Consider the following 21868-nt stretch of genomic DNA (forward strand, 5'->3'; position numbering starts at 1 on the left):
AGCACAAAGCCCCAGAAAAGCCTGCCAGATCTTTTAATCCCAGAGTATGTATAAACAACAGGAAGGATGGATTTGAGCTAAGACAGAGGAATTACTCAGAATCTTAGAATTTGGATAAGCTTGAGATGTTTTCTTCCAAGGGTATTTTATTGTCCTGCGTTTATTTATTTATCTTTACACTCAACCTTTTTGGTGCCACATACGTTTACATAAGCCTTTACCTATTTATTTTCACATTGGGGTCTGTTATGAGTCTGTATCTGCCACATCTAAGAAAAAAATCTGTGGCTTGGGAGCACTGGGTACATGGGGATATTAATGAAAAGCGATTGTCCAAGGAAAAAGAAAAAATATCTTAGTGAACTATAATAAGGAATTAATTAGGTTAGTTCTTTAAAATACATATAGTTAGGCTGTAGGTATTTTCACTATTCTAAAAAAAAATAAAAATCTGGGTAAATAAAATAAGAATGTCAAAGCAGTGTGTTAGTAATTAATACTCTTCAGACACTCCAGAAGTTTAATAAAATAAAAAAGACATTTATCAGAATCACAAATACCAAATATTATCATGTCAGTCTTCAGAAAAGGGACCAGAGAAGGTGGGTCAGGACGACTTAACTTGTGGGTTGCCCTGATCCTGACTGGACACTGATAGGTCTAAAAACCACAGCTTTTTTTCTGACTTGCATGTGCAAGAGTAGAAAGAAGGAAAAAGCCTGAAGGAGACCATGGACACAAACTCACAGAGTTTTACTTCTTACATGGAGTGTTTATGGATAGGAGATTTTGAGGATGCACGTTTTTGAGCATCCAGGTTGAGACTCCTTGAAAGGGCCTGATTTTATAAGGTGTGGGGATCACACCCTCTTCAAGTGGAATCTTGTAGGCTCCCAAAAACCTAATGGTTGAAAATGCTCGTCAAAAGGTTTCCAATTTTAGTATGTGCAACACATACTCATTAGACATATTAAACTGCTACTGCTTGTATGACTTTTGTGCAATTTTCAGCTGATGCTGCCTTAACAGCTGACTCCCGACTTCTGGCCAAATAACATGTTCAACAGGGCAAAAGCTTCTTCCAAAAAGGCCATTTCTTGGTCTTAGCCACCAATTGCAACTGCACCAGCCACTTAGGCCTAAGACTCATAGTCCTGCTGCCGTATCCGATTCCCATCCATGAGTCCTCCCAACCTTTCCACCTAGGCTTCCACAAAAGGAATGGGAGGAGAACAAGTTTGAGTTTTGAAGGATCTGAAGCTGCCTCTTACTTCAGCATCTCTTCTCTGCTGCATTTTTTTTTTCCCCTGGGCTCTAGTCTCATTCAAAACACTGCAAGTCCTTCTTCCAACATTCAAATCATACCCCTCTAGTCTTTCCTTGAGTGCCCAATCGGACAGAGCTTTCATTTTGATTGACCTCCTCCTCACCGACGCCTCTCTCCATGCCTTTCTTGCCGTCCACGTTTGTTTTTACGTATTCCAGCCCATTTCTTTCACAGCTAATTCCACCTGGCCCTACTGCAATTCTTCTTGCTTGAATCAACCTGTCCTTCCCCATCTTCTAACAATGCTCTTCCTCGTAAATCCTCCTCTTCTAAGACAAATCAACTCATCTGTGAGCTTCACCCTCCTAACCGAATTATTTCTCTTTAGACTGGAAGCACTATGCAAAGCAGGCAAAGCATGTTAAGTGCTCACTTACAACACATGCAAATAAAAATAATTACAAGCCTCTTGCTTTTAGCTGGCTACGTATAAGGTAGCAATATGTTCTCAGGTACATATAGTACCATCATACAAAGTCATCTGAAGAAGTGCTTTGGGAAATGTTGCCCATATTATTCATGGCTCAGCTGATTCATTTTCGCAACACAAGCTCCATCTCATCTAGGAAAAAAACAGTCCAAGAACAGCATGAGGAAAATCAACAATTCCTACAGCTCTACAGTGGTGTGGTGGCACACACAAAGGAATGATATTTGAATTAAAATCACAAAAAAAAAAAAAACCCAAACAGAAAAGCTAGCAGGTTCAATGGGTCTTGAATAGCTTTAGACTGACCCCACTACTGCTTCTGGATTTGCATTTGCAAGATTAAATTCAATGGCTGAGCTCTAGCAAGCTGTTGGGCGCCAGGCTCTGTTGAAGGGAATCCTTCTGATGGAGAGAACAACAACTTCTTGGCATCTTTTAAAATTACAGCTTCAAAGCCCTGTATATAACCGGTCAAAGAACTTCCAGGATGTCTTTAAAATGGGTAATAAATATTTCCATCCCACCTCTGCAGTGAAATAAAAACATATGCAACTAGTGTAATACTCCAGATTTGGGATTAGAAATTGAATTTTTGTGTTTTTAGACTTTTGTTCCAAGAGAAAGGGACTCTGGACAGAATGCTGTGTTTTCAGAAGCAATACCAAGGTTCAGGGATGAAAGCTAATTTAATACCTCAGATAGATTTCACTGAAACCTAAGCATCAGGTAGGTTTTTGAGCACGGTTCTTAAGACACAGCTCCTCAAGGCCACAACAAAATTAAAGCAAAACACGGAAATTAATTCCTCACTGGAAGGGTCGACTAGACTATATTAACTATTCTTACATTTCCTTTCCTCCAGCAGAAAACCGCAGCTGAAATCCAGCATAAAAATGGGATGGAGAAAATCTGAAGAGAAACGTAGGCTGGAAAAATACAGCTGTACGACCGGCCAGGGTCGAGATAACCAGACAGCAAAGCAAATAGTTACAAGGGGCTTGTGTGTGCAGGGGGAGGGGAAAAAACAAAGGGTTATAAGCCAAGGCATCGAGATCCCAACTTGGCATCAAAGTCTGAGAGAGTCAGCGCTCAAGAAAACTGTGATGATAAAGCTGAGAAATTACTGTTGGGAACACTCATATACCACCAAGCCGCAAATGTATATTTTATAAGCTTTGGCAAATAGGGATAAAGGCTGAGCTTCAATGAATTATAAATGCCACAAGATTTAGAGCATTTGTCATGCTAACTAGACTGTTGTTTTATAAAGTAACATCAAGCCCTTAAGGTACTTCTCTACAGAGCGAGAGCTGGTTTATCGCCTCTTGAATGAGCCTAATATGGAATGGCCTCCTAATACCCCATTTTCCTATCTAATAAAAATTTTTCACAGTCTAAAAGAGTAAGGCAAGACCATCTTCTCCTTATCAAAATTTTTCCCAGTGTAGACCAGTAAGGGGATGCAACATTAGCAATGCAGGGATATACAGAGGGAAGCAGAGTGCAAGCCAAGCTTGTGACCCAAGCACTCATGTGTTTATCGGAGGACAGTTAAGTAATCCAATAATTGGTTTCTTCCTAAAAAAATAAGTGATAAAATAAAAATAGGTGATTTTAAAAAAAAAAAAAAAGTGTCTTGGTTTTTCTGCTTTTTTGGCACAGGCAACACATCTGAAATTAGAGACTGAAGGTTTCCTTAAAAAGAAAGTTCTAATTCTCATTTCAGTATCTGCCCTACACATGGTTTAATTCCTATAAGCATTTAAATACTTGTAAAATAAAGGTTCCAAGTCTTTCCAGTGGAGCTCAACTCTGAACTCAAAGCCACAGCATTATATTTACAGAAAAAAATGTGTCAGGCAGGAAAAAAACAAAAAAGAGAGTGCTCTAATTATCTTTCTCAGGGAAAGAAGAACAGGTCCTTAACCAGAATGTTTTAATAGGAAACAAACATGAAATATGTATAAGCAGGAGAAAGTTATGTATCTATTACATAAGCTCAAATTTCCCTTAAAATCGACTTCATCAAGACAGAGGGAAGCCTGAGAGGAGGAGGGGAATAAAATAAAAAAAAAAAGAGAAATTAGAGAACGAGCTTAGTTAGCATTTCAAAGTCCTCGGAGTGTTTCTCAGCTGCTGTGAGCCAGCACCGTGTCAGCGGAGCATTCCCAGCACCTCACACCAGCCCATCCTTAACCTTTATTTCTCTATAATCCCTTTCCCTGGCCCCCCACGCAAATTCTGTGTAATTCCAACTTGTTACCTCTCTGATCCTTGCCTCAGACAACTGCCAGCTTCTGCTCTACAGCATTAAATAAGAGGTTTTAGGATCAGGAGCACCCTTATTTTTAACAATACCTGGGAGTTTTCCCAATCATCTTTTGCAATGAACAAAAAAATCAAGGCACTGAACCAATAGTTGGTTTTGTTTGGGTTTTTTTTAAATCTGATTTGTTTGTTACAAACTAATACAGCATACTAGGAAACCTTTGCAACAAAAGACCTGTGTAATCATCTGTTTTCCTTAATAATCCTCATTTTCTCACCAAGAACTTAAAGGGATCATTGAGTTCAACTAAACAACATTGGAAAGGGCTAAATCTCACCTGTGGGAGCTACAGCCCATCTGTGCAACTCTTTCCCTTCATGCTTCTGTATCACATAAATGAGACACTAGAAAGGCTGGAGAGGGCGGGTAAATAGCATTTTTGATGGATTAGGAGGTCAATACATGGCTTTTGAACTGAATGGAACTCAGTAGGAATTTAAAAACTTTTCTAGGCTAGGCCTGTAAAACTAGCATGAAGATTTCTGGGTAGTCCATCTTGTTGGCCGTTTACAAGCCAAGAGCCATCCCAGTGACACCAGTGACTGCTCTGTGCTCCTGGTGCAGCCCCGTTTCAGGAAGCACCAATGGGAAGAAGCTGTCAGAGCTCATTTCTGACCTACCTCCAGCCCCAGATCTCCAAAATGAGCCACTGATGATGATGATCCAATGATGATGAGCTAAAATTATACGTGGCCTCCTAAAAAGAACAGCTCTCTGGCTTTTCCCTCCGTGGCTGGCCAGGTAGATCAACAGAAAATAAAAGTATTTCTCCCAGTGCAAGGGAGGCCCTCATGATCTCTCAGCCACTTTCACATGCGAAGTAAAATATATCCACTTAGATCACTGTGGATTGATAAATACTTCCTCCCTCCCATATAAACCAACACCTTGATTTAAAAGCAATTTGGACAATGGAGACAGAATAGCAGACTTGCATTTATCTTGATTTTAGGAAGAGCAAGAACTTCAACATCTGACCTAGGATCAAGTAGTGAATGCTGCATCTTGCTCCCATACTTAAGGTCTCCATTGCCATCATCATCACCATCATCATCAACTACTTCAGGTTTTAATACTTAGGATGAAAAACTAAGCATGTCTAGAACACAGTTGAAAGTAGAAAAACACTAAATTTACACTACTTGAATGAAACAGCAGAAATCAGATTTCTTAGAAAAATGTTACTCGAGTATAAATGAAAGTTGTATGGCAGGTCCAAGCTAGATGTAGATATAGTGAATATCCAACCAAACATACTGAAATTTAGGTATCAGTCAGCTCTGTATTAACTGTTACCATCACTCCAAACTATCATTTCCCTTAGAAAAAAAAAAGATAAAATTGAAATAAAGTTGTTTAAAAAAACCAAACTTAACCCTAAACAAAGCCAATTTCTATGCAACACCAGAGCCACATTTTCATCCAAAACATGTACTATTCTTTGTTTAAATGGCCTTCACATGTTTAGGTTAAAATCAGCCTCAGCATACAGAGAACTTGAATGTTTCACTAAATAACTTTTCCAACCCAAATTAACACAAGTCCTGGAAGCTCTTGGCCCATCAGCACAAGTGCCTCTTTCCTGGAGATCCCCAGTTTGCCCAGTAATAGCAGCTTCTATAAAAATCTCTTCCCCACCCCCCTTTCCTCTGTTGCCAATTTTACTTAAAGCTAAGAAAAAAATCCTAGTGCTAAGGGGGAATAAAATGTTTACTCAGTGGGTTTCACAGAGTAGGACACTGCTAAGCCTCCCTGATGTACCCCACAGAAGAACAGCAGAGGCACAGAGCATCCCATGAGCGAGTCAGATTATGCTCTAAAAAAATTAAATATCCTGCTTTACAAACTCCTTCATCCCATGCAGAACACCACGGTGCCACCCCAGCCTTGAGAGGAGAAACACCCCATGGAACTAAAACTCTCTTGAGAAGTAATTGGATTTTTAGGAGACCTACCTTGCATTGAATACTGACAAAATTAGAAACAGTGGGGCATTAGCTGTCAACAACAAATAGCACCACATTTTTACAGTAACTGCCTTTTTGAGTCACTGTGCTCCCTGAGACCAAAACCACAAGTCCTCACCAACCAAAACCTCCCACTTATACAAGACCCAAACGCATGGGCTTGACTGAGCACACATACAAACCGGATTGGGTGCTCTCAGCTATCACTCGATACCATCTCTTTCAGAAAAGGTATTTTTGCAATTAATTTCCTCCACTAGCCATTACACATGCGTAGCATCACATACTACATACGCTTTCTCCCTCTTTTCATCTTTGTTTGCAATGGTGACATCATGGCTAGTGTTTGAAATTTGAATTTCTGCACCTCATCCTTCCCAGAGAGGTTTCTATCACAACCCTCCATTGAGCATGGAAACGATTCACAGCTCACAAACTCACAGTATTCCACTAATTGGAGAAAAAGTCACCTTTCTTCCTTCCCAACACTACACCTAAACAGCCAAAACTTTGCATGGTGGGAACAGCCAAAGAAGAGCAGCTCAGATGGATGCCTCTCCAAGGGTGGCCAGACGCACACGCAACAACTGGGCACTGTGCAGGACGTAGCCTTGTGCCACCACCGTCTGTGCCAACCACATGAGCTTAGGATGCCTTGCCCTGCTTTTGGCATTCCTCACATGCCACCACATTGGGATGAAGTCCTCCTCCACAGCACAGTAGTGGACATCTCACCCACCGCACAGAGAAAACACGAGCTTTGCAACAGCAGACGCCCATGTTTAGGTGAAGGCTTTGGTCCACCAACCTTACTTTGTCAGTCACCAACTTCAATTGGAGCTTCTGTTACCAGGCACCATCAAAAACTGAGAAGCTTTTAATGCCTGACCATGTGTTGACACAGGCTTCATGGAGAAACCTCGATGCTTAACCTTCAGAAAACTTTATTTTTCCTCTAGCTGGATGCCTTTGACTGCTGTGCTTATACTGAGAACATTTGGGAAAAGGTGGAAAATAGATTTCTGTGTGTGGAGGGCTCCGTAACCCACGTCAGGTGGGGCGCCGAGAGGCCAAAACCCTGCCAAAGGTCACATCAGGGGAGCAGAAACACAGAGGTGGCTTTGAAACAAGGAGTTTCACTCCCTGTGGTGAGGTTTGCAACACATAAACCAGTGAGGGTAACACAAGTTTGATGACAGCGCCCAGTGAATAATCCATCTCCCCCGAGGTGCATTTCTTTTTTAAAAAATACATCTAAAGATGTTATTTTGCTGGTGGTTTAAAAAAAAATAATTCACAGAATCATCAGCTAAACTCCAAACATAAGCAGCTTTCAAAATACTTCTGTTTCTGTTCTGGACTTTCTGCCTTAAACATTTCTTCGGTTCTGAAATGACAACTTTAATGTTAACAAAATACCATTTTAAAAAATGTTTATTTGCTGAAAAATGCTGCAAAACCAAGAAGGTTTAATATTAACCTTCTGGATTGACTTCCTTAGGAATCACAAAACTTTGTTTCCCTGGTTTTACTATGTTTCTCGCTCGTGTGAATTATCTAAAAATGCTGCTCCTTGAAATGGCCAAAGGGCAACATTATCATGGCGTGGTCCTTTGCTAATTTATCCCATGAATCAAAGCGCAGGGGGTGGATCTGATTTTTGACACTCAAGATCTTAGAATCATAGAATCATCTAGGTTGGAAAAGACCCTTGGGATCATCAAGTCCAACCATCTACCCTACTCTACAGTTTTTCCCTACACCATATCCCCCAACACCACATCTGAGAGACTCTTAAACTCGTCCAAGGATGGTGACTCAACCACCTCCCTGGGCAGCCCCTTCCAGTGTCTGACCACTCTTTCTGTGAAGAATTTTTTCCTAATTTCCAGTCTAAACCTACCCTGTTGCAGCTTGAAGCCATTCCCTCTTGTTCTATTGCTATTTGCTTGTGAGAAGAGACCAGCACCAACCTCTCTACAGTCTCCTTTCAAGTAGCTGTAGAGAGTGATGAGGTCACCCCTCAGTTTCCTCTTCCTCAAACTAAACAGTCCCAGCTCCCTCAATCGCTCTTCATCAGATTTATTCTCCAGGCCCTTCCCCAGCTTCGTTGCCCTCCTCTGCACTCGCTCCAGCACCTCGATATCTCTCTTGGATTGAGGTGCCCAAAACTGGACACAATACTCCAGGTGTGGCCTCACCAGTGCTGAGTACAGGGGCACAATCACCTCCCTACTTCTGCTGGTCACACTATTTCTAATACAAGCCAGGATGCCGTTGGCTTTCTTGGCCACATGGGCACACTGCCGGCTCATATTCAGCCGCTTGTCAATGAGAACCCCCAAGTCCTTTTCCGCCGGGCAGCTTTCCAGTCACACTTTCCCCAGCCTGTACCGATGCATGGGGTTGTTGTGGCCCAAGTGCAGGACCTGGCACTTGGTCTTGTTGAAGCTCATACCATTAATGCCGGCCCATCGATCCAACCTATCTAAGTCTCTCTGTAGAGCCTCCCTGTCCTCATGCAGACCAACACTCCCGCTTAACTTGGTGTCATCTGCGAACTTACAGATGATACACTCTGTGTCCTTATCAAGATCATCAATGAAGATGTTAAACAGAAATGGTCCCAACACTGAGCCCTGGGGAACACCACTTGTGACCGGCCGCCAGATGTCTCAACATCCCCCCAAACAGGAGCTTAGCTAAAGTTAAGCAAGCGGGAAATTAAAATAGGAGAAAGATGCGTCACTGATGGGAATCAAGGGTTAACTCATGTCTTTTAGTTCAATGTCATTATGGAGCACAGGGTTGGGAAAGCAGATGAGGAAGGATAAGCCCAATAGACCAAGGGATGCTGCCGAGCAGCTTGTCCCATATCCACCTGCCACTGTACATCAGGGGATGAGGAAGTGCAGAGTGGCCCAAGGTGGGGTATCCCAGCAGGAATTCAGTACATTAATAGCTCCACCATCCCAAATGGTTGTGAACTGGTTGTTGGGACGACCCTACGACAACCTGGGGTTTCCAACCCTTATTTTCAGATTCAGCTGGCTCTACCTGAGCTGCAATCTTCTGCAGGAAATTTTTCTCCCTAATGGATTACAAACTTACTCTTCCTCCTTAAAAATCAAGCTATTTGAATTCAACCTAGGTATTTGAATATATATTTTAAAGTCAAAGCTGTTTTGTAATAAAGCTGTCGCCTTGGTAAAGCCTTGCAGTAAACATTTTATTTGTACTGCAGTGATTCACTGTGGCTTCTTAATGGACTGTGACAGGAATGAGAAAATAACATGCTCCTGGACACATTTTGGGCAGTCTGGGTGTCTTCTCCAATTGTGGTGTGTTCTGTAGTTTACCGGTTGCTTCCAATTCCCACACAAGCATCCCCTAAACAACAATAGTCCTAATGCACCTAAAGGGACTGTTTGGGTGTGGATGCTCAAGTCCAGAGTACGGAATAATACAAATCACCACAAATGGTGGGTTTATCTGTCCTCACCTGAGGCTGCTTTCGCATCCTCCTGAGATAGAAGGTGAGGATCTGATAAAAAAACCAAGCTACAAATCAAACAAGGAGGAGTAACCAGTTTGCTAAGAAATGCCTTTTCCTTAGACTGAAAAAAACAACCAAGCAGCTCCTGGCACACCCCCTAATATCAAGATACAACACGTGCTTCTGAGAAGTTGGTCACAAGGATTTCTCCAGAAGAAAGGAATATAAGAGGATGTAGGGGAGCAGTCAAAGAGATATATTCAACAACTGCTTCGTTGAGGAGAACACAAATGCAGCCTACACCGACTCCGCTGAGTACAAAACAAAATGAATAAAACAGCAGTCCTACATCAGTCCTTTGACATTTCTGAAATGTAAAGCTGTGATAAACATTCCTAAAATGAAGTTCTTTGGTTAAACGATTGCTTTAATTTTCTGTTTGTTACTTCTGGGATTTGGTACTACTGTTCCATGAATCTGAATTTCACCGCTTTGTGCAGAGAGCCAGCGGGGAGGGGAGCACACTGCATGGGTAGGGATGGAGCTGGGGCTGGTGCCATCCTTCTTTTCCTTCTTCTCAAAATTTCCTCCAATTTCAGTGTCCCACAGACATACAAGACATCCAAGAATTGAGCTGGAACCAGTCCTCTCCCAGATGAGCTGCTGGGGGGTACCACCAACACAGCTGGGGACAATGTGACATAGGTGATGGAAATGGTAATAAAAACTGAAGTTGTAGAAAAGAGTAACTCCAGTGACTCAACATACTCAGTTTAGAGCAAAAGATAGTCTCCAAAGTGTGATTTTTCCAACTCTGACAACTCCTTTGGTGAAACTGCTGGTCCTGAAACACAGGGTGAATTTTCACCGTGGATTCAAGACTTTCACATTAAGCTGTAAATATGACATTAGAGTTGTGATCATTCAGGAGCTTCCTGAAGGTTGACTTCTCACGTGGAAAGCAGCAGCAGCAGTACCCTGTCTCTGGTATTTCCACAACCCAGAATGCACAGCTGATCAATTCTGTTTTCTTTTACACCATAAAAGTTAAGGTCATAACACCAGAACATCCAACCTTAACACAGCTCCCCTCGTGGTAATAAATAGTGGATAAATAGGTCCACTTGTCACTTTTGTGAGATACATACTCAAGATTTATTAGGTTTGACACTAAACAAAGATGCCTCATCAAAGAAGTCCCCTATACTGAACAACACTAAGGAAAAGGGCACGAAGTAGAGATAAACTTCACTGGTATCATCTTCTAGTCATGAAAAACACAACTTTGTATTTTCTGCTCCAATTTTACTTTCTTCTAGATTCCACTGGACTTCAACCCAGTGCTCATCAAGCCCAGTTTCCAGGGATGCATAAAAGGCAACACAATGTATAAGGGACCACATCTGGCAAATGTTGGCCCATGTTCCTGTGTTCAAAAGGGAAGACCCATGCACAAGATGGAAGGAGCTTATGGCCCCTTCCTTTCCCACTCCTGAGCATCTTCCTCCTATAATGGCAGCACCATTATAGGAGCCGTTTCTGTGCTCCCCACCTTTTTAATCTACTGAGGCTTCTTCTCTTTTTCGTACTCCTTGAAAGTCAGAGAAGAGTCCTGTGGTGAAAGGAGGCTCCTCTGTCTCCTCTCATATAATCATGAGGTTTGCTCAACTCTTACTTTACTGGAACCTTCTGATCTGACATGACTATAAAACTTCTTGGGGAGGAGGCAAGTCCTGCTGTCACCTTCAGCTTTCTTTCCTGGCACACTCTCAAAACCAACCGTTTTGAACAAACCTGAGCATGTTCAGAGGCTCTTGAATGCCCATGGGGCTGGCTGAATAGCAGAAGCTGTCCTGAGCAGGTAGATTTGCTGAGCTTCAAAGATTTTTATACAGCCCCCTCTAAGATGAGGGATGTTGCAGAATATCAAGCAGATGACGAGACACCTACAGAAAGTGAGCCAGGTTGATCTGGACTGGATGAATCCATTAAGGTTTTAATGAAGACCTGAGATACAGTTTTGATTCCTAAATGCACCATGCACTTAAAAGGGAGAAAGAGGAGGAAAGAGAATCTAAAAAATTCATTATTTAGTTTAATACGTTATTGGTAAAGAAAATTCCTTCCTTAATTTTCTCTAAATGTAGATGCATTAGAAACCATGTTTTAACTCTTGTTCCATCCCCACTGTTACTGTAATGCAGCCTGACAACTGTTTTTGGAGAGCAATCAGGCTTCCTAAGCCGCAAACAGCCTGGAGGCAACTCCCTCTCAGCCATTCTTCCTCGGCGGTGCTGAGGCAAACATCTGTTTCTCTGTTTCTGTCTGGAGAACAGACCGAGTCACAAAATGCTGTCACCAGCCAGTGCATGGGCCACCACCGTCCTGACCCCAAGCCTGACACTGTCCCTGCTGCCCCCGCCCAGGTCAATGACAACCTCCTTGAGTGGGAGCACGTAGGGCAGAGGTCCAAGAGATGCCCAAGCTGTTGCCTGCAGCCCAATATCCTTTTATAAAGGAAACTTGTAGGAATATGGTAGAAGCTCAGAAGTGCTAATTTTTGGAGCATAGCCACTGAAAGTGGGTTATCTACCTGCTACATAGTGAAGATTGACACGAAAAGAGGAGAAAGAGGGGACAAAATAGGTGGCTGGGCAAAAAGGACTGAAATCCCTGATGCTCTTGGAGAAAGACCACATGCAAAGATGCTCGAAGGATAAGAACGGGCGAAAGGAAGGATGAGGGGATTGGAGAAGGAAGCTCAGCCCTGCCACCACACGTTTATTCGGTATCACTAAAGGCCACCAAAAGAGATCAACTGCAGAAGTGCTATCAGTGGGGGAGAACTTCATTTCCTCATGTGGAAAGAAACAGGAAAAGAGAAATAAAAGTAGATTAATGGGCAGGACGATCTTCTGAGAAGAAACAGGAGTTTCAGAAGGATGAGAAAGGGAGGAAGGAAAAGATGCTGAAAAGGCTGGAAAGTTCAAAGGCATACAGATGGGTACGAAGAGGCTAAAAGGTCAAGATGAACCTCAAAGACAAAGAGGGAGAGTTCAAGGAGAGATAGCTCACGGACTAAGAGAGCACAGAGGTGGTAGAGGTGAGTGAGAGCAACACCCTGGGACAGGCTAAGGAGAAAAGGGAGAAGAGTTTTAGCAAAGAGGGTTGCTCAGGAAGACTAGAGAGAAACCAATATGGAAAAACCAGGATTTATTCCCAAGAGAGATGATGGTGATAATGATAGACAGCAAATTAGTTGGGTGAAGGTGATAGCGGTATTAGGCCACGGATCAATGAATTGGAGTAGAAAAACCAACACTTTGCTTGCTAGCTAAAATAGTAACTGATGATTCACAGATGATCAACGTGAAACGTGGAGAATTAACTGAACGGTAAGTAATTAGTAAAAGGATACCTGGCAACAGAGTGGAATTAATTAATCAGTCACCCTGACTAAAAATTAGCAAATGGTAAAATCAAGTAAAATTTAGTAAAAAAAAAAATAAATAAATTATATAGCAAGTTGCATAGGGTTGATGCTGACCCTGGGGAAAAAAAAGAAGAAAAAGAAGCTGCTAATTGGAAATTGTAAGTGTTAATGTGAGAAAAAAGTTTGCATGCCCATGACCAGTTGCACACATTGAATTTTGAGTACAAGCTTTTGTAGGACTGAAATCTCTACCTGGACAGACGCTGTACCATGATATTTCCAGCCTACTTTGAACATTGACACGTTGCTGTGACTCGGATTGATTCATTTCAACAGACTGTTTGAACAGGGAGAGGTGCTTTGCTTTTTAACAACAGAGACGGAGCGGTCTCCCTCAGCATATTGACTTCGACAGCTTTGCTTGGAGGAAACACAACCAGAAACAGTATCATAGTATGTCACCGCACCATGAAATTTCTCTCCAATCACAAGCAACTTGAGTATGTGGGGTGATTAAAATCCAGATTTCACTGGAATGCAAGACAAGTAGCTGCTCTTCTCCCCTTCTTTCCTGAATACCTCTGATTTGCTTCTCTCTTTATAATAGAAGAAGGCGTGTGGAACACTAATTTTCCTCCCTAAATCCAAAGACTGGTTCAACAACTATTAAAATGGCAACCAGTCCCTTGCAAAAATGAAATTGGAAGTAAACGACGTAAATCAACTCAAATATTTTTCTTAATTTGCTCCAAATTTTGTATGCTTATTCAGACAATTTATTTGCATTGCCATGAAGATCCAAACTAATTTTCTAATCTATCATGAGGAATAAAAAAGCATATTAATTGAATATATTCAGCCACTTTTCAAGTAAACTGTGATGAAATATATTTTCTTTTTGTGCTCTGAATCAGAGGAGACTCTACTTTTCCACCATATACAAATGCTCTTCATAAATTGTCACTAGAAATCAACTTTACTTGCAGCAAAATATCTCAAAAAGCATTTGATTTATTCAGTCTCTCCAGAGTTTCACTGAACCAGGTAATTTGCCCAATTCAAACACCTGAATTCACCAGTTGCTTCCAGTTTGGCAACTTCTTTAGGGGTTTGCGTAGGTGACATCCAGTTCTGACTTAACACATGAGTCTTCTAGCACCAGATTAATTAAACACTATCATAGTTTATACTCCCTTTTATACCTCTGCAGATTTTGGCTGCTGCTAGAAAATATTCTTTTTTCCCCTTAATTTTTCTCATTAACTGCAGGAAAAAGTCCCAAAAGTAGAGTTTTATCAGCCAGCATACACACAAATTCAGACCGCACTCCCAGTCTGCCAACAAGCACTCTGGATTACAAGTTTTGGGGGCGAACTACACTGGAGTAACCAAGGTAAAATGTTTGCCTGAAATACATTTATTGAAGCAACAAGTGAAGTTTTACTCTGTGTGTGCACTCAAACGGGAACTTTGCTATGAAGTTGTTACAAAGAAAATTTTACCGGAATTTTCCACTGCCTACAACTTATTCCAGACTTTTGCATGATTAGTAACAAAACGTGAAGCTGCAAGAAAAAAAAAAAAAAAAAAATCCACATTATGAATTCAGAACATGGTAAAAGTTTAGATTACTAAAAGATAAAGCCTGGAAAGAATTAATCCTTCAACAGTAACGTCGTCATCAATCTCTCACACAACGATTAGACATAGAAATATTTGACCGACTCTTTAAAGCAGCTTTTGCTGAGTAGATCTTAATACCAGCCCTGAAAAGAAAACCAGATCAACGCTGGGAAAGGCAGCCTAGGTCAGATTTTTGGCACAAGATGCAGCACTGCTAACGGACAGCTGACTGTTTCCTTACTGAGGACGGCACATCGATCTGTCCAGAGCTTACTTCCCTGGTGTGGTTTTGGTTTTTTTTTAACTCCAAAGCACAGAGAACTATGTCTTTTACGGCTTTCTCTGCAAGGATTTTGGAAAATTACAATTTGGATTTACAAGCGGATGAGCGCAGGATCGAGTCTTATTGCAGAGCTGGAATCGCCCGTCACCACAGTTAATAAACCCCACTCCTATACAGCCACGGAAAATCTTCACCCTGGTAAAAGAACAGCGTAAAACTACACGCTGTTAACAGCCCTGGTATTTACATTTTCCCAGTCTCTTACGGTGGATAGAAATCAAAAGGGACAGGAGGAGGAGAGCACATCTGTTCCACTTATGCCCTGATTTAGGACATCAGCATTTTCCACTGCGGCGATATCATAAGTTTTCCCAACAATAAGCTATTTTTGCACTGAATTACCAATATAGTCAGTTATTTTAATTTTATACTAATTTTGAGATACTTTGGAGTAATTTTTTTTTGTAATTTTTTTTTTTTTTTAGCACAAGCATAACATTGAATGGAGAAAGGGCATCTCAAGGACCTGGATCTCCAGCAAGAGATCCCTTCTTGCCCGTTTTCCATGACTTTCAGCTGAGAACCAGAGGCAGACTTGGCTGATCCCAAGAAGCCTGCAGCTGAGCGGGGAGCTGACTTTCAGCCCTTCCCAATGCATAGCTGCATTTTGGGGGAAATTTTCCCCCTTTCTGGTGATGCCCAAAGACGCAGCGAGCTGTGCTGATGCCAGGCAACCTCCGGACACCCACGCTGTGCGTTGGGACCCAACTGAGGGAAATCCAAGGATGAACACTGAAGCAGCCTCTCTGTGCTATGGCCCCCAAGCATACGGCAGCGTGACAGCAGCTAATATTTCATTTCTGATGCTAGGCATCTGTTACCAAAGCTGCCCACGGCTGATGGAGCATCAAATGACTCGAGGAGGGGATCAAGGTGCTCTTTAGTGCATCTGGGAGGAGGCTTTGGGGAGATGCTGGCTCGAAGCAATGTGCTCTGACCCTTCACCTCCCATCTGGTGTGGAACACAAGGGACAACGAGCATTTACCCACTACAAAGCTGTGTTTTCTTATCCACAATGCATCTCTGAGATCTCACTGCAAAGTTATTTTATGTAAAAAAGTGTTTTCAGAAAAAATAGAAAAAATTCTTTCACCATCTCTCATGTTTACAAAACTTCCCTCTTTTTTAAAAATGAGAATAGCATTAGTTTTCCTGCCATGCTGGCAAGTTAGGTCTGAGTTGATAGAAAGCAGAAAGAATGAAGAACTGACCTGAGCTGACTTTCAATGGCATGAAGAAAACCTGCAAAGCCCACCTGGAGTTCTTGGTGGGTATGTTCTACAGGATCAGGCTCTGCCTTCACCTTTCCAAACTCCTCACCAGCGAGGGAGGCACAGCAATGGAGAGGGCACCACAGCACTAAACTATGTCAGTCCCTATTCCTTATGCTATATCGTCCTTAGGCTACGGGCTACTCCAGCAATTCAGGTTGCTTAACATTGTAGAACAGAGTATCTGAGCATGGATTCCACTCCAAGGTCAGAGAGATGAGGTTAAATACACCTTGCCGTACACTGCATCAGTACTGCATTATGCACAGTCCGAACGACACACATCTTTTATATGTTCCTTTAAAACCCTGGGGAAATATACATTTTCTGACCCAAGTATGCATTTTAGAGGCTAATTTCTCTGCTATCATACTTAATTTCTATGCATTTTAATAACGAGGGTTTTTTTTCTGAAAGCCCACACCTCGATTTCATTCCAGGTACCCATTATCAATGCCAACTTCCACGGCGCTGGTGCCACCTTCAGCTCTGCAATACAGGCAAGGATTAGCAGGTTACAGAGCCCATTCCAGTCCATCCCTTCCTTCAAGGTAAAAACAGATGGGCATGCTCCAAAAAAGGTACTGAAGGCAAATCCGCTACAGGAATGCTCCACGAAGAGGTTCACCTCTAAGCTTCAGTTATTCAACTTTCAGTGGCCTTTTGCGACAATGTTTTGAGATAACGAGTTTCATCCCCGCTCTACTACTACAGGGTCTGAAGGCATACACCCAAAACCTTGTGTATGACCCCCAAATACAGTCCTGTGCTCTTATGTCCATAGACCCTGAAGAACTCAAATGAAGCAGAAGTTCCAAGCTGCGCTCAACTCCCTGGAAACTCCGGAGATCAGCTAATCCTCAGAAACACATAAAGCCAAAACTCCCTTCATCTAACCTGACAACCTATACACAGTCACACCAAAAGCTTCTCCTCCAGAAAGACATCCCATTTCCACCGAGAGGCAGCGTAGGAAGAGGATTTAGCTGTTACCAAGGACTCTGTGGCTGATAAGCTTATTGCATCAGCAGGTAGCCCTACAACCACCCATCATTGCTTCTGGCCTCACGTCCCCTCGCAAGCCCCATCTGGCAGACAGGATCTGTCTTACCCCTAATGGTGATAAGAAATTCCACTTTGGGAAGCTTCACGGGAAATTCCCTATTAAGAAGGGCAGAAAGCCACAAGGTATTAAATATGTAAATAAGAAAACTTATCTCAAATGGTGTTTTGGTTCATTCTGCACAGTATGGAAATAAGGCCATTTCAATTTTACCACATCAGTAACTCCATTTCTAACGCCTTTCTCCCTTCCTCCAGTCACTTAGTCTTGTGGTTATCTATTAAGATATCCAATCCCTACTGTTTCATGGATTAAGGGTGAACTGGCTTTCTGCTATCGTAAAAACACTTTTCAATTACTATTATTACAACTCTGAGATACTGCAAATACCACACCTATAGCAGGAAATAAGAAGTTAATTCAAATGTATCCCCAAGACCTTAATTGAATGTTTAATATTATACAGGCACAAAAATGAAAGCTACTCAAGTGAATGGGAGCGGCTTCATTTCCCACGGAGAACAGACTGCCTGCAAAAAGAAATACCTACCAGCCAGGGTATATTTTGAGAAGCCATCAAAGCCTGGGGAAGAGAGAATGATCTCCCCGTTTCAATGTTTGATCTTCTACCCAGCACAAAGCTGGGGTTTAATGACCAGCTCCATCGCTAGAGGCTCTTCCTCAGCTGGTGCAGGAAGACTCAAAGCTTGATGTCCCGGTGCAGAGCAGAGGGCCAGCCATCAAAGCTGGGCAGCCATTTCTTGGTTGGCCACAGGTGTCTCCATGACCACATTTACCATTTTCTTCATTTTTCCTAATTAATCCCTAGCATGACTTGCTCATGAGGCTACAGCCTGCAAGCCAGCCTTGTTCGAAGTGCCAGTAGGTGTCACTGTGGGCAATCGTATAGGAGAAACCGGTGGGATAAAATTTGAATCAAAGGGAAAACGCCCACCAGGCTAATTAATATTTGGTTTTTCTCAATATAATTGCTAATTATATTTTTCTGCTTTTACAGATAAAAGTGCATTTTCTGTGCCTCACAGATAAAAGGAATTTTATTAGAAACAATTAACTTTTTCTGCTTCAGACCATTCGGCGTTAGACTCTGGAAATCACAGAATATTTTCAAGTAAGCACAAGGCTGGATTTTGTTTCCTTGGTTCATTGCCACCAAAATCAGACTATATACATATTTATCTAACTAGCAATATGTGGGTTAAAATTAGGGATTTTTGGAAACTGCTATTAAAATAAACTCACAGAAGGAGATGCTCAGATCAGAGACGTGCACACTCTCCCTCCGGGCTTCTCCTGAAGCCAGCACAGCAAAGCCCCTGTGCCTCCACAAAGCTGCTGCACTGAGGACGTATCTCATCAACGGGGAGATCCATCCTGGACACTGTGAGATGGCTGAGAGAGCTCAGGCTGTCAGGAAAGTTCCTTTTTAATTCTGATACTGGGCCCTGGAGATGCTCCGTGCAAACCAGGCTGCTAGTCCTGAGCTTGGGTGGGTGATGCAGCAGGAACTGGGACTATTGCAGATGTTCATGTATTGTTTTTTTTTTAAATAGATATCATTCTTTAACACTTGCTTTATCTTAAAATCAGCAGCCAAAGCATTGTTGTTATTAAAAATAGGATCATTTGCTATAAGAATCTGTACCCTGCCCATCACATTGGAGCAAGGGGGTGTCATACCTTGCTGCTGATACATTACTAGAAACAAATGGACTCTTAGAAGAGTATTTCTTATCTAATGTCCAATTTTCTAGTTCAATTTTAAATGCACTCAGATAGAAAGGGAAATATCCCAGCGGTGGGTTTGGCCCAGAGGCAGTGCCCATGTCTCAAGGGCAGCAGCAGTGTTGGCTCCAGGCGCTGCTGGGGAGAAGGGATCGAGCTGAGCCACACTGGCTGCACTGGAAGCTGCCAGATGTGCCACTTTGAATTATATTTCAGTTTGAATTGAATATATTGCATTTGCTCAACACAAGAACTGAAGGGCAACCACCAACCCATCAGCCTCGACCTGTCTGCGGGCAAGAGCAGCAAATAAGATGCAGAGAAAAACCAGAATCCACCTGCCCGTTGCCCGAATGTGTGCTGCAAAGCCTCTTAGAACTGGAAATAGTTAACTAATGGGTACGGGAAAATAAAGCACAAGGCTGGATCACGGAGGAGATGTTAACTTAGATTGCCTGAGCTGCACCCTGCGACCTCCTTGTTGTCCCACCTGCTATAATAAAAAATTCACATCCACCTTGTGTGTTTCTAAAAGAGAGTCTGCAAATCTGCCAGTGCAAGTCATAAATTACAGATTTACTTAAACCCTTCTTTTCATATCTATGAAGCCCTGGAAAATATCTAAGATTACCAACAGAAATCAATTTCATGTTTCGGTTTGTTTGGTTTTTTTTTGTTTTTTTTTTTGCTTGTGGGGTTCCCCCCCTTTCTTTTATATCTGTGACAGGCTGTCTGAAGAATCCGCTTACAGAGAGCGTAAAAATATATCCCAGATAGGCCAGAGCCAGGTTTAACCCGACCTGTCGAAGAGCAAACACTTATGCCCAAAAACCTGCATAACCGGAGAGTGGTGATGGCAAGTGAGGTACCTTTATGAATTAGCATCTTGTGATGGCAAGTGTGGTACCTTTATAAATTAGCAACTTATCAGCAACTTCCCGTAGAAAGCTTCAACATCCGCTCAACCCACTGCTACTGAAAATAATAAAAGTAAAATACTGGAGCTTGAAGCAGCACTTTGGTAATTTTTCTTCTGTTCTGCTGGAAACTGTTACACGGTGCTGCCTCCACCACGTGCCCCGACAGCTACCGCAGCATCGCTGGAGTGGCCTTTTCTACTCACTGATGTGGCTGAGACGTGTTGATTAATGAGGGCGGGATGCCTAATGCAGGGGGACAGCGTAATAAGATGGAAAGGACGATGCTATTCAAGAGGCAGCTGAAAAACAGGCAACTATAAAACTCTTTGGAAGGATAAAATTAAAAAAAGAAATTAAAAAAAAAAACAAACGCAATACAAGCACCTCACTTGAAAATTCAGGCTCCAGCCTTGGCTTTCACATCTTCATCACCGGGTGCTGTTGAATAGACAAGATAACTAATATTTGATGCTAATGAGCAGGCTATGGTTTCTCCAAGTGGCTCTGCATGCAGTACCTGAGGAAATCTCTCTTTACAATCCCAAACTCCTACCCTTCCAAGTGTCCTTTGGGATTCTCGTGGAGATTTACATTAATACAGATATCCACATGCTTCAGATGTCCGTAGAAGATGTAACTCTCCAGCTGGGAGGCTTTTGACCTAACTTCAGTGGATTTTACAATTTGTATTGGAAAAAAAAATATCCAATGACCCAGATCCTGCGTTTTGTGGGTCAGGAAATACGCCCAGAGAAAAGGGCAGCAGTACTTCTGGCAGTAAATTAAATAATAATAAAGTCTTGCCATCTCTGGAGGAATCTAGCTCCCTATGGACAGCCTCTGAAAAAACATCCCTCCAAAGTTGCTGGGATTTTCATTGTGAACACAAGATGGTTCCCGAAAGATTTTAAAATTCATTTCATAAAATTCAGTTAAAAAGAGAGCATAATTCTCCAACTGCAGACCTGTGACTGGCGGGCTTGCATTGCTCACCAGCTGCATCCACTGCAAGCACCCAACAGGTCCCTCCGTGAGAAGACCTGAAGCTGCTAATCCAGCCTGCCAGGCAGGGGGAAGTCAGGGAAATGGCTTCAGTACGGGGATTCCATCGGAGAAAAGAGGGGTTTGATGGTAAATGATGGAGAGGATGGGGAAGAAAAGGCAATAGAGATTTTGTGGAGAAAGGGCAAGAGAAAGACACAGCTGGCCCACATGGTTAGTGGAGGAACTTGGAAACAAGACCAGTCTCAGCAAAATTAAGACGCAGCTAAGGTTTTAAAAGCCAGGGGCGGACTTAGCCAAGAGCTTAGTAGGGAACGGTGTGCCTGAGGGACAAGAGAGTATTTCTTGCTAAACTGGAGGCACGGCACAGCAAAACCCACAGTACTGATGCCCATGAGACCTCATAGATCCCTTGCAGCTCAGGGATGGGATATGGTGCAGAAAGGGAGCCCAAAATGAACACGCCTTAAAGAACTGAAGAACTAACCCTTAGCATGTTTTGCCAAGGTAGAAACATTAAGCATTTAGTAAAGAAAGCAGTCCTGTGATAAGCAGAACACAAGTCCCAGCCATATGGATGCTGAACCTTTTCCCTACGTTCATTATGTTATCTACATTTTGGAAAGGACAGAGATACTGCCATCTCCTCATACATTCCTAATAATCCTATCTTTATACTAAAGTCTATGTCCATATCCATATTTTTAGGAAATTTTCCCTATTTACAAACCCTCTAATGCTGTTTTTCTAAAGAAGTCTCTGTTGGTACAGATAGCTCCAGCATTTTCTGCATTACACACTTTTCTAGAAAAGCAATAATATTGAGAAAAAGGAGCCAATCAGTCAATGACTTGATTACACCTTGACTTTCCAGCACCTTTATTTTAACCAGCAGCACTCTATTTTCCTCAACCACG

The 21868-nt window shown here is 42.3% G+C and overlaps 1 protein-coding gene across 2 annotated transcripts in view; it reads right to left on the reverse strand.

Moving 5' to 3' along the window:
- Positions 1–21868, reverse strand: part of PRKG1 (protein kinase cGMP-dependent 1) — a 560704-nt gene that overhangs the window by 128595 nt on the left and 410241 nt on the right. The gene's annotated exons all lie outside the window — the stretch shown is intronic.

This window comes from Numenius arquata, chromosome 10 (genome assembly GCF_964106895.1).
Source record: "Numenius arquata chromosome 10, bNumArq3.hap1.1, whole genome shotgun sequence".
Classification (NCBI taxonomy): domain Eukaryota; kingdom Metazoa; phylum Chordata; class Aves; order Charadriiformes; family Scolopacidae; genus Numenius; species Numenius arquata.